Source organism: Ixodes scapularis, unplaced genomic scaffold (genome assembly GCF_016920785.2).
Source record: "Ixodes scapularis isolate PalLabHiFi unplaced genomic scaffold, ASM1692078v2 PGA_scaffold1__304_contigs__length_218370807, whole genome shotgun sequence".
NCBI classification, from domain to species: Eukaryota; Metazoa; Arthropoda; class Arachnida; order Ixodida; family Ixodidae; genus Ixodes; species Ixodes scapularis.
In genome coordinates this window covers 44,551,248-44,565,602 of record NW_024609846.1, presented here as the reverse complement: position 1 = coordinate 44,565,602, position 14,355 = coordinate 44,551,248, and positions in this window count along the sequence as shown.

Genomic DNA, 14,355 nt, shown 5'->3' with positions numbered 1-14,355 from the left:
AGATAACCCGTACGGTCCGTACCCCACGACGAAATGTAAGGTAGACTCGCTGTTTACATTCTTCATCGAGTGCGGCTATGGAGCGGAAAAGACAATATTAAAACCCTTTTTGGCGTTATGGTTCAATATTGCTTGTATTGGTACCATAACACGGGCCGTAACTTCGAAGTATTTGTGGTGTCTCAAAGAAACTAAAGCAAAAGCAGACCATTTTTTTAACGTGACACAGAATTGTATTTAACATTGTAAAAAAACTTTTAGGTACCCTTCGCCACGCAGTTAGCACAAAAAAACTATCGCCGGTGTTTCCCACTTTTTTTTTTCTTGTTAGAAGTGAATAGTTGCATTGATAGTTTTCTAAACATCATTTATTTCTAAAAAAAAACAAAATTAGAAAGACCGACAATAGTCTGTCCGTGCTAACTGTGTGGCAGTATACCTAAAATGTGTTTGCAAAGACAAATTACAATCGCGTATCATGTTTAAAAAAATCGGCTACATTTGATTCATGTTTTTATTTTTAATGCCTCAAAATAATTTAAAGTGGCAGCACATGCTATAGCACCGATTTAAGCAACGTTGAACTATAACACCAGACGCTTCGATAGCCGCACTCGATCAAGAATGCTCACAGAAAGGTTATATAGCTTATATATTGTTGTAGGGTGCGGTTATCCAAGAGCTAAAGACAATCCACTAAAACTTTTTAGTATCGACACACACCATTGCTGCCTTCTTACCTCAAGTGGTTGCTGGGATGTGTAAATATAAATGTCACTTACATTCGTTGGCCATCATAGAGTGTGAGTTGCGCACACAATATTTGTGCTCGCTGCTAGAAAACTGAGGCCTTCTACGAGATGCCCGCGCCTGGTACATCGTTTCCTTTTCCATCGATCCCAATTTGAGGCAGGTTTGAGCGTGGTATGCCGTTTTTTTGAAGATGGAAGTTTTGTGAAAGATACAAGTCATTCTTACATATTCAAGCCACCACTTCTCGGGCATGTGTTTTGAGCTCCTTGATCAACCGAAAATATCTACGAAACGTTCTTTCAATGGGTGCGGGGATGCATTGCAGCTACCAAGTATGCGATTACTTTGCCACGGGCTAAACCAAAGACCTTAGACAGCTGAAATTCGGTGACTGCGCGGGCGCAGCTTGCAGATCTGTAAAACCTAGGGAGCCTTCATGTGCGCTGTGCTAGGGTGATGCCACCCTTTGTAATACCACTCGCCGAGAAACCAACAGCCATTTTGGTCTCGGGGATAATCCGTGGGGCTTATAACCCTCCCGGAAACAAGCACCTTATCTCACAAGTTCGGAGCAGCCTTGTGGAACCCACGGAGGGAGGATTATTATTTCCCCTCTCGGATGAGAGGACCGATGGACACAAAGGCCGCATTCCGGTGCACGGGGAAACAATGAGGAACAAAATGGCGGTGTGGGAAAGGGAAACAGGCAGTTGGCATCACTCTATGCGAAGCGCACATGAAGGCACCCTAGTAAAACCTACACCCAAGGGGCTAGGCTTGGTCAGCGCCAAAAAATGGGGCAGATTGCGCTAGAGGAGCTGAAGCTACCTGTAAGTCACGAGGTCGCTGCTGCCGCACCCATCGCCCGTCGCTCAGAATGGGGATTTTCTTGGCTTATCCTCTCAGAAGAAGCCGGCGCAAAAAGGGACCTTTCCCCTCGCCTCGCCGTGCTACAATACAAGAAAGAAAGAGGGCGAGGAGGACTTTCCGCCAGGCGGAAGAATATTTCTGCTGGTCCCCCTTTAACACACCCTCTCCCCGGCTGCGTTCACGCCGCTTCGCGGCGAAAGTGTGCGGCTGCTAATTACTAAACTTCACCCGTACACGCCGCTTCGCGGCGTTCAGCCGGCGACCCAAGTCCCGCTGTCACCGATTGCACCTCCGGAAAGGGAGTACCATACCATTTAGTTCTGTGAAATTTCGTAAAAAACATTAGTTTTTTTTTTCAGTGACGATTGTAAAAGAAAAATGTCGTAAATATCGCCAAATGCCTCGACAAAACAAAAATTTCAAGAAAAAAAAAAAAAAAAAAGCTAGGCATACATTGCGAATCGAACCAGCGTCCACTTGCGTTGAAGCAGACACCTTACCACCTTGTCATGCCACCCGTTAGAAAACTCGTTGTAACCATCCGTTTTATACGAGTTTCGGGTGCGTATATAGCCATTTCCGGCCGAGGTGCACGACGGTGTGCGTAGAGCTTTACTCTTTGCGCATTGTTCATGCGCTGCCCTAAGTAATGCTTACAAGGTTTGGTTGTCGCGGGTTTGGTTTGGTTGTCGCCCGCACGCGCACGTTCAGAATGCAAGCATTAAATATTACTTGAAAAAGATGGCACGTGATCACCACTGCTGTGAAAGTACAGTAATTCATCTAGTTTTTCTTTTCAGTAATGCAAGGAGGCTATGGTAATACGTAGGCACGTGGCCAGGATTTTGTTCCGGGGGGGTGGGAGGCCGGGCCCCATGCCCCCCCCCCCCCCCCCCCCCCCCCCCTGGTTACGTGCCTGACGTACCGACATTTTTTATGTCTTACTGAGACACGTCATTTAGGAAAGGTAATTATTTAGCGACCGTGCTTTCATCGAAACCCTTTCATTCTTTCTGCTACAAGACAGTGTCGCTTTCAGTACACGTTTTCAAGGATAGAAGCCTTTCTCATGCTATATATCTAACGTCCCTTTTACTTTCCTGTCAAACTATTCTAGGGTGGTTCTGCGCCCTGTGAATAACCAATTTAATAAGACAGTGGTTGTGTTTTGAGTGACAAATTTTCGCTTCACCGACGTAAAGATTAATTATAAAGTTATTAAACTATGTCATCACCCTTTGGTTTTGTATAAGGGACGAACCATATTTTAAATTTGTGGTTTGGGGGGGTGAGTGATTGTCGGAATAGGGACAGCGAGTACGTTGTCCCGAATAAACGCCCCAGGCTGTGGGAGCGGAAGATCGATTCCGGCGAAAGCTTCATCCGCACGCTCTCAAATCGCAAATTCTAAGAAAACCTTTTAATGTAACAAAAATACTGGCAGACTCCAAGAACTCGCGAAACTCTTTTTTGTTTCTGTGTGTATAGCATAACACGAGCCGAAATTTGTAATTCAAACTCAGCACAAGTAACTAAATTTAACACAAAAAAGTGAACAGACGCACACACATGCACGCACACGCACGCACATGCACACATACGCACACACATACATACACACACACCAACACACTACCCGACAAGTTTGATACCGGAAATGAAACCTTACTAGTATAATACTTTCACCATGCGAGCACCAGAAAAAGCTCATTTTCTTCAGCTGCCGATCAGAGGCGACACTGTAGAGATTTGGTCCATATTGATTGGAAATGTAATTTAATTACATGCGAAAGTAGCTCGGCTCTCCCTGCTTACTTCCTGCCCGGGATTGAAATGTAGGACTGTCACTACCAGGTACTTGGGGCAATTTGTTTTCATCTCTCACTCTATCTTTGTACATTTTACTTTAATGTCATTCCGCGCCAAACAATCCCGTCCTTAATTCGGCACGCACAGATTCGTTCTAAAAGAAATGGTATGTGTTATTGGTGATGCAGAAGTATCTTTTCCAAAATATTTCTTGTGTGACTAGCTTTTTTTTTTTTTTTTTTTTTTTTTTTACGGCACCTTGAATGTTTCGGGAAAGGGACCACAAAGGGTGAAAAAAGAAACGCAGTTAAAATATTTGAAACGAGACTGCAAAGCAAACACCGGTCTTAGTAGGTCAATGCATTTTTTACAATTATCTAATATGTTTTGTCACGCATTTCCAAGTGTTCTTGAGGGTGCCTATGCGTTAAAATGTTATAAAGAGCTTATTTTCACATTTCATGTTCAGAAACACGCCACCATTTGAAGACTTACAACTTATGTGTGTTCGTAGTAAGGGAAATAAATTATATATATAAAAATAGCTCGATAAACATTTAGGGAATGTGTTTCGTAAAGTAAATGAACAATATTGAACATATAGTAAGATACTCAGTTAAAATGAAGAATCATAAAGGTGGTCGGTCTAAGGTATATATACGCAATGGTAATAGATAGTCTAGAAGGCGCACAACACGAGCAAAGCTAGAAAAAATATTTATTTTTAAAGCGAAAAACAAATTTTTGACTTTGGCCCATTGTCATAATGAAACTACTGAAACATTCACTTCTTAAAGCTAAAAACAAAATGCGCGCGGTCTAAAAATGCATATTTTACGATTATAAGTAGTTAATAACTAAGAAAAAAGATAAATAAAAGAAGAAAAAAAAAACTAGTTTCAAAGCAAAAAAAAAATAATTTTTGAATTATAGTCGGTTACAAGTCAAGAAGGTAGGAGAGGCTCCTCCCACAAGCGTGATGCGCCCGTTTCAAATGCCTCCTGAGTCGAAAGAAGAGTTCCCTGGAAACGCCCCTTGTTCCGCTTCAATGAATAGATAATGGCTACAGAGTGATACCAACTTGTCTCCGACCCCCACTTTTTAAGAAAGCGACCTTTGTATTCATCGGAGGGGGAACCGAGCCCCTGAAAGTGGTCTTTGTAACCATCGGAGGGGGAACTTAACCCTCCGAAGTCGTTTTTGTTTCCATCAGAGGGGGAAAATTCTAAGCTCCCTCTTGTGGCTTCCACAATTCTAAGTCAGAGTCGAAAGATAAAGCAGATATTCACAGGAAGGCCAAACCCTCTCCCGCGTTGGCCACGGTGTCACGGAAACGATGGGACGCTATTGGATGCGGAGGTGGCGGAGGGATATATGATTCCCTTTGAAGGGGCATTTGCCGCTACCTTCTTAACCTGTAACTTACTATACCATAGGCTTATTGACTGTAATGAAAAGATTGCAAAATATTCACTTTTCAAAGCAAGAACCAAAATGTGTTTGGACTAAAGATACATATACCTATCGGTCATGCCTTGCAAATAACTAAGAAAACAACCGGACATTTACAAAGAGTTGATTGGTATAGACGCTTTACACACGCGCCAAAACACAGCCGCCATTGCTGACCTTCTCTCGTTTTACCGAGATACCGAGCCACTGAAATTGGTGTGGACGAGCCTCCACAAAGGCCAATGCTGGGGAGAAAGACAGAATAAAATCTAGGATGGCAATGACCTAGCCTGCTACGGTAATAATGAAGTGAAGTAAACGTAATAAGGGGAAACAAAAACTGAAGGTCAGTTATGGCGGCGCCCATGCACAGCTGCTGCAAAGCGTCTATAAAATACATACTTAACGGTTGTATATAGTTTAAAAGTCAAACAAAAACAAAACAAGTAAACTTTAAAAAAAATTAGTTTTTTTTTTTTTTTTTTTTTTTAATTGAACGAATAATACATATATATTTTTTTTATCTTTGCTCGATGATTATTTTGAGTTCCCGCCCTGAGGCAGAGACTCGCATTATTGCGTACGTTAGCAATCGATGCCACGGAACTACAAATCAGACGACGCCAGCTGTACTAACTGACAGAAGGAAAGCAGTAGGGCGTGTCCTTCGAACGCCCGACCCCCAGCACGCGCTCCCTACCTTCCGCCCTGCTTTAGATGCGCGAGCGCGCTAGAGATGTACGCGACGCCGAAGCCTGTCGAAGGTAGGGAAGCTAGCGCTGGCGGTGGGACAGCTGAAACGCCTCCCTGCCGTTCTGACCTTGTCTATAACCGTTGTCAGATATATAAAGGAGACGACGATAGCAGACGGCGGTGCTCCCGTCGACATATGAACAATCTCACATCTGCGTCGGTATTTTGCGTTAAGGGGCTGTGTGCAACGCTATTGGGTGGGAACGTTTCTAATACCCCTATCAGACTGGCCACGTTAAATAACATTTAAGCAAAATGGCATTACAGCTCGGCCAATACGCGTGTTTAAAACGCAGAACCAGGATCACGAGCTAATTGGCCGAGCGGTGAACGACATTTACTTTCTCGTCTGACAGGGGTATAACACCTTGCACGAGCTTACTGGCACTGGTGAAATTTAAAAATACTCGAACGTAACGCCACCGAACAAGAATTAAGCGTCTTAGTCGCGGTGCAGTTCTAAGAATAAAAGCGTATACCTGATCTCTCCTTCGCAAAACTTGATGACGGAGCGAAGGGCGGAGCTGTGGGGACAGTGACTACAATCCGATCCCCAGGAGTGCGTCACCAAGCTGTGCGATCCCCGCCTGTGACGATATTTAAATGCTGCTCATAGAGCGGAAGCGAAGACTGCGCAGGCATTCGATTTCGACTGGTGACGATCCATGCCTCGACGTGCATTCGGGTAGTGGCTCGTGGCCAATCGGTGGGATGGCGAGAATAGTCGAACCTTAACAATACGTGGAATTCAGCGCGCGCCCTGCGCTCTGCCGAGCCCCAACGTGTGGCTATGTTTAAAACATCGGCGGCATATAATCGCTTACAGATCACGTGGCCGCCTTTTCTGCTTCTGAAGGTTTCCAGCTGAACGTAGCTCTGGAAAAAAAAAAAAAACAACGAAGGAGCGGAGAAAAAGAGAGACACACTGCTGGACTATGAACCATTTACTGAAATGGTTGATAGTCCAGCATTGTGTGTGCCTGTACCATGTCGTATACCAACCAGCTGAGCTCCAGGCAGTCACGCTTTTTCTGGCTACGAGTTGAGGGGGTAAACGGTGATCGTTTTTCTCGATTTTGTTCTGCGACTATCTTTGCGTACGGAAAAAAGGCAACGTGTGTTTCGTAAATGATAAATGTCAAGGAATAATTCTAAGCAGTATTTAGTGTGAGTAGAAACATTTTTGCATCGCTTCTTTAATGAGGTTTTCAGGGAACCTTTTCGTGCATCCACGGAAGCGTATACTTACTGTTCTTGCACAAATGTCTCAAGTTATGTTTTAGGCCATTTTCGTTATATTTTTGTATCTTTATTAAGCGGAATGAGAGAGCCAACACTGCAGGGGATGGGGCGTCCCCAGTCGCCTTTTACCTCGTCTTCTTATCCTCCTAGACCAGTGGTTCTCAACCATCGATGTTTCGCGGACCCCTTGTGGATCGGCGGAGGTGATGGAGGACCCCGTTCGTGGTGAGAGGAGAGGAAAGGTAGAGGATAAATATAATAATGATCTAATAAATGGATATAACTAAGGGCTAGTGTGAAGTAGACCTCTCTTATTGACATACACGCGAGAAACCTGTCCCGAAAACTGAAACATTTTATCTTGACCTGAAAAAAGAAAACTTTTATTGCCGGGCTCGACTGATGAGGCCGGGCCTAGTGGACCCCTAGAATGCCTTCGCGGACCCCAAAGGGTCCGCGGACCCTCATTTGAGAACCACTGTCCTAGACGTTTGCCCAAATAAAAAAAAAGTTTTTGATAAAAAATAAGAAATTGATTGATTTGAAATTGAAGAAAAGGAAAACTCTACAAAACTAACGATGAATTTTGTTTTCAGAAAGTTTTTATCGAACATATTTTTTTTCCAGAAAACCATCTTGAGTCGTGTTCTGTGGGAGTAAAAAGTTTTTGCACAACGAGGTAGTGCTCCATGGGGTTGCATTAAACCAATGTAAAAAATAAAAGATGCAAATCTATTTTTTTTTTTTAGAAAATAATACTTCATGGCTCGTTTTAGTCTTGGTTACAATCTACATATAGGCGTAAACTATGTAGTTTTAGACCGAACACCTTTTGGTTTTCGCTTTGAAAACGGAATATTTTACAAGATTTTCAATACTGGCAAGAAACCAAACTAAAAAAATGTTTAAAAAAAAGTAGTGCTTTTTTCTATATTTGCTCGTTTCTTGTGTGAATTCTAGACTATATATAACCGTTGATTACGTATTTTAAAACCGGCCACCTTTGCAAGTGTTTTCTTTTAAAATGTGAGTACTTTACTATATGTTTAATATTGTCAATTTATTTTGGAAAACACACTAAACTCAATTTGCTTCAAAATACCTTTTAATACATACCTTGTTTCCTTTGCTTCTAACACAAATAAGTGTTAGGCTTTTAAATGGTAGTGTGCTTGTAGAAATGAGAGGCAAATATCAGCGTTTTATGACATTTTTAACGCACATACACCCTTCAAAAACACTCGGAAATGTGTGACAAATCATATTTCATAATTAAAAAGAAAATACTGGTTGACAAGTTGGAAAGGAGGAGTGAGGTGTTCGACGCTGATTGGTTAACGTGAAGGCCACGTGAGCCGAGGGGTAGGCGAGGGGAAGTGAGGTACGCGAAGGGAAGTTCGACCACCTGTGCACACTGAGGGGGAAGAGCTGGAGGGTACGAAAGGCTATGGAAGACCGCCAAGTTTGTCAGCCCAATTCATGGTAGTATCGCTTCATTCTAGGAACAACTATCAAGTTTATAAACGTGGTACTATCTGTTGAAGAGTGCTGCAAACGTAGGCGTCTGGCATCTGGGAACTCAGAGTGTCGCTAAACGTTTGTGTTGTTATAACGTTTCACGTATGCAGCACAACTGATTGGCAATGTGTCATAAATATTTGTATGACAAATGTGACATGGCCGTCGGAAAAGGAAGGAATAAGCCTCGGACAGAAGGCTGTCTTTTGTATGATGTATAAGCAGTCTGACCGCGGCTTAAAGCAAAACCACGGTAAAAAAAGAAAGAAAGGAAGAAATGCGGGCGGTGGCTTGACTCCTTATATTGAAGCATCCAAGAAACGATATTTCTTTTTTCGCTAAATACTACTTAGAATCACTCTCTAACGTTAATAACCGAATACACGTGTCTTAGTTATCTTTCATAGTCAGTGGCAGTCGTTAAACAAATTCGACAAATATGAGCATCGTGCATCTCCTCAACTCGGAGCCAGAACAAGCGGCCAGGTGGCCTGGTGCCTATCCTATGCCGCCAACGTTAATCATAGTCACGCGCTGGAGCTGGCAAAGTAGAAAACGCATGCTGAGCTCCAGGCATGGTTAGAGTTCGGCTTTTATAAAAATTGATTGTGGGTATATTTATATAGCCCCGAAGAGAGATCGGCTCTTTTCATCACCGCAGTGTTTGGACACGAGCCACTACCCTAATGTCCGCCGAGACATTGATTGTTACGAGCCGAAGTCGAGTGCTCACGCCGTTCTCGTTTCCAATCCACGAGCCGCGCCCGAGTTTCGTCAGGCGAGTGCTTTCGATGACCCAATTACGTCATCAAGGTTTGCGAAGGCAAGGCTGAAAGAAATATTCCGTTTTATCCTCGCAACTTCACAGCGACAAAGAGGCTTCTGAATTAGTGGCGGCATGTGCGAGTATACCTGGGCCAGGGTAGGACTAGTACACCTTTTGAAAGTCATGAACATTTCAGCCCGTTATTGTTTCATGACCTCTTTAAACTATACGTTGCTTCAAAGTGGGAGACTTAACCGCTTCATGTTTAGTTCAAACGGTGGATATTGAACGCAGCATCTACAACGTAGCAAAACAATTGTGTCGTCATCAAGCCCATTGAAGAATGCGGTCGTTCCTATCGAGACAACTAAATTAAACGAGTCGCTGCGAAGTAGTTGACGATAACATCCATACAAAAGGAAGCACATCTAAACATCGTACCCTTACAATATCCCCCAGCAGAAACCGGCGTTGTTTGCTACATTTTGTTTAGTTCTTTCGTAACCTTCAGAAGAAGGCTTGCGGCATATGTTTTATTGTATTTATTTTTGCAATCTCCGCGTTTCATTAATTCTAACTTCAAAGGGCTTTTTTCCCCAAATGCGCTTTTAAAAAGGCGAGCTCAAGGGCGCAAGAAAGAAGAGGCATCCTTAAAATCCTTTCATGAACGAAAGGAGGTCGTGCATGAATAAACAGAAGCCTTTACTTGCTTTTTCCCTCATTATTTATTTATACTTTTATGAAAAGATGTTTCCTCCAAAAAAAATATTTTAAGACGGATTTTGTTTTACGTTTTACGAATGAAAGAGATGGACTGTATTTCTTACCGAGTTTGCGACAGTTCCCTAACTAATCTGGACGTTTTTATATATTTATTTTTTCACCGATTTCACTCGTGTGTTTTGCCTCAAAATTTGGAATATGCATAAGTTCGGGCCGGGATAGCATCTGGAAATGAAAGAATGTGGCGAAAAATATAAAGCTCGTTGCATTTAGCTTTGAATTTCTCGTTCTCTTAGCAATTGGGAAATATAATAGATGGTTTACTTTAGTTTCAAGTTCAAGGTGTCTTTGTTAAATACACGCAACATGATATAAATTCAACTGGTTCTGGAATTTTTGTTTTAGAAAACTTGAGTCATTGTACTTATTGAATATTTTGTTCGGACTATTCTTAAGTTACCAAAATCAACCTAATTGTGTTTTTACTGTCTAATTTACAAAAGCAAAAAGTTGTACAAAGAGTTTGGGTAAACGAAACGATTCCACCTTTCAATGTGTGTGCAACCGTGACATACACTACACACATATTAACGCGGCAGCGTTAATAGGGCCCTGCAATAACGCGGCAGCGTTAAAGAGGCCTTGCAATCGAATTTAAGTGTCTACCTTTTTTGCGGTTTCCACATCTCTTGGGGTTCGGGCAAGCCAGCGGGCACGGAGAGAGTAACTAAGTATCAGTGCGTCATATTTTAACCGCACGACACTGAAACCTCCTCCACCTACGGGGGCGACCCCCGGTGCCGAAAGCGCGCGATATGTGACGTCTTTGGTCCTGGCCATACTACTGGTCAGAACCACTAAAAGCTTCTATTTGGTCGAAATACATAATATAATTGGCGCGAACCGTTTCAATTATTTATGAAAGTAGTACTTTGTTCAGTATCTTAGATCAGAAAAAGAAACAAATGCAGTTTATAAAGTAGGGAAACAAGAAATGGTCCGTCGACATAACCGCCACCAAGCGGTGAACAAGGCGGCGCATACTAGAAAGGGGTGGTGGGATCAGGCACCGACGAGCGGCGAGCGTAGAAAGGTCCCAGATGTAGGCGGCGGCGCTGCGCTTGTATACGAGCTCGAGGATCCGACCGGTTCCGAGCATTCTGAAGGCCTTCGGTAGCAGGTTTGGCTTGTGGTTTGACCGTTTGGCGGTGCGGCAGCGCGAAGTGGCTCCCGTTCTGAACTGATCTTTACCCCGTGTTTGCTGTCATTTGTGGTCAATGAAGTGTCATGCCAAAGTAGTGTTTAATCGCGCAGCAAATGCAATGCGAGCCACCCTGGCTGCCCGCTTCATACAGCCTATCCAGAACATGCTTTAGTGGCGCCCTCTCGAGCCGTCGACACGGAGTGCGGCAGCCGTGAGCGCTCGCTGAGCTCACTATTGCTCCTCTAGTTCACGGCCACTCAAGCGGCCAAGAACGTCACGAAGGAGGTTATTTTTTGCTGGTTTTTGTAATTATCATTTGCCTATAACTTTTAATATAAATCGAAATTCGAGAAAAGAAAACGTAGTGTTCCGTGCGCTCAGGTTCGGTGCAAATTAAAAACCAGTAAAAAGTAGTGGATAGCAGGCGCGATTATTACACAGGGTCCTTGATTTTGATTCGAACAGATTTATTCTTGAAACAAAAAATGAAAGCCGTTTGCAATTCCCTGTAACGCCGATTAGAGCGCAGCTCTTGAGGAGGAAGATGGAAGCGTACAGAGGGACAGGCGACTCCTTGAGGTCACGTGACCTCAAGGGGGTCATGTGACTTCAGGGGCTCACGTGACCTGAGGGGGTCACGTGACATCAGGGGGTCACGTGACCTCGGGGGGTCACGTGTCCTCGGACGGGTCACGTGACCTCGCAGTTACGCCGACGGCGACGCCGACGCCGCTCAAGCCGGAAACGGGCCCCTAAGAGCTGCGCTCTAAAAGGGGGGTGAGAGACGAGGACGCATTCACCACATATTTATCAGGCTCGCCGCACATTAGACGAGAGGATAATCGTTACGGTAAGTTGAATAATTAACTAAAATCTCTGAATTAACTTTTTAATTACGGTTTTTGTAGTATTGACGGAAAATGCAGTATTAGCTGCTATTAGAGGCCAGACCAATTAAAATAATTCGCAAGAAGTGAATATTTTTTTTAGATATTAATTGATAAATTTTAGCGTTTCTTTCTCCAACGACGACATCACTCTTCCAAGAGTCGTTATAAAAGAGGCGTGCGACGCTCTTTTTGAGCGCAATTTATTATTCGGGCGAGAAAACGCAAAAGTTAATCAATTAATATTAAAAAAAAAATCATTACCTTTTCGGTCAAAGAACGTTCACTATGCTCGGTTTGACCTTCCGATAAACTGCAGCGTTATAAGCGACTTATAGCAAAGTCGCTTATAACGAAATAGTTGCAATAGCGAAGTAATTTCAGATTCCCGTCGACTTCGTTATAACCTGTCTAGACAGTATATACTTTGCTGACAAATCAGAATCAACAGTTTGGCGTCCGGGGCAATCTTCCCAAGTACTTCTCGTTCACGAGCCTCTTTTTTTTTCCCTTTTTTTTGCGTGAAGTGCACAAGCGTAAAAAGAAGGGAGGCTGCAAGCAATGAGTGTTTGACACGTCTGAAAGCGTCTCTTGTTTGCTGGTCTAGTGGAACGGAGTTTCAAGTGGTAGGACGGCGCAGCGGCCGTAATAGCCAAAGAGTTCAAGTGTGCAATTCCAGCGCTTTTTCTCTCTCTAAGGATTCAATCTGCGAAGAATCCTTTCAAACCCCAAAGAATTCTTCCATCCTTCTACGTTTTGCAATGCTCTCAATGGGCACCGCTTTTCAGTATTGTGCTACATTGTATGACTCAACTCGAAGGAGCGAATGCACTTAAAAAGCAGGTCGAAACTGTTTCGAAAGACGCCTAACAACAAAACCAGCACAATTTTCCACTGGCTCGCTCTCTAGCTTTCTCCAGCGTTGTCACGAGCCTCTTTTTTTTTCAATCTGCCGCTTTACGTTTAATCATTTGTTCGTCTTATTTACGTTCAAAGAATTTTCACGTTTTAGCACGGGGAATCTTTATATTACCGACTCTAATAAATGATAAAGATCACTGCAGTACTGACGAGTTCAAGGAAGAAATTCTCAAAACCTCTTCACCGGTCAATGCAATGGCGCACATCCCTAATATGTATGTATATTCCGAAGATTTTCGTGGCATGTTTTTTTTTCCCTAAATGTTTTCTGCGTTATGATGCCACTTCTCCTACGGTTATCTCAACTATCCCGCCAGATCTCTCCTGAATGCAAAACAAGTCGCGTCCCTCAAGTCGCACAAAAAAAAAAAAAAAAGCAATAATCAAAAGGTGTGCAGATGTATTTATATCTATCGATCAAACCGACATATGCAAGCTTTCGTTTTACGAGGAACTCAACAGGCGCCGACGTCCCTTCTCGGCCTTTCTTCCACGCGACGCCATGTTTTTCGAAGCCGGCGAAGTCATCTCGAAGCTTCTTGGTGTCCTCTTTCCCGCCTCTTCTGTTTTTCCTTCATACTTTTCCCCGCTTTTTTTATTAGTTTTGTTGTGTGGCCGGTGGAGCTGCTGGCAGCGCTGGCGTTTAGTTGGCAACCGGCCAACTCTCTTCCATCGTGGCATGCGACGCTTTCTACGATCGTTGGCGAAATCAGAGACTAGCTTTAGTAAGAATGCACTTCCGCATTAAAGATGAAGAAAAAAAAAGTGTGCCCTTGAACCTTGTGCTCTTCCATACTCGCGTCAACACCTGCGCGATACGACGCGAATATTAGTCCCCTTCATCCGCGGCGACGCGCCGCAACCGTTGTTCGACGACATCATTATGAGCACGGTGCACTGTGTCTCTAGATAGCTCCTGCGGCGGCCTGTGCGACGCGATCGCTGCAGCCGCGCTTCGCCAATCGGCATTCCCGAATTGGGAAGAGAAGGATAAGGTAGATTGGGGGAGAGGCTAGTGGAAGGAGGAACAAAGAAAGAGAGAGAGAGTGTGTGTGTCAAGGCAGAAGAGGAAAGTCGATTCCCTAAGTGAGAAGGGGGCCGACGTGTTCTTAATTGCACCTTGGCCGGGGCGACGCCGCGACGCGCTCGGCCCGCTCGTTGCTGCTAATCAACTAATTATACACGCAGCGCGTTTCTCGCGTTTCTCGTTGGTGGAAAGTGCGTGGTTCTTTGTTTTAATTTTGGTCGCCGCTGTTGATTCGCGAGGAGATTGCGCCAGTGCACGCAGGCTCTTCCGTTTTGGGAGATGCGCAGCCTGACAGGTAACAAAATTAGCGGCAGTTGTGACCTGGGACGAAACACGCGTCGTTTTTTCTTCTAGTTTGGTTTTGTTTGCGGACAAAAGAACGGATGAGAATCCTGGGAAATTCGTTCCTGGTCGTTTGTCATGGAGGTAG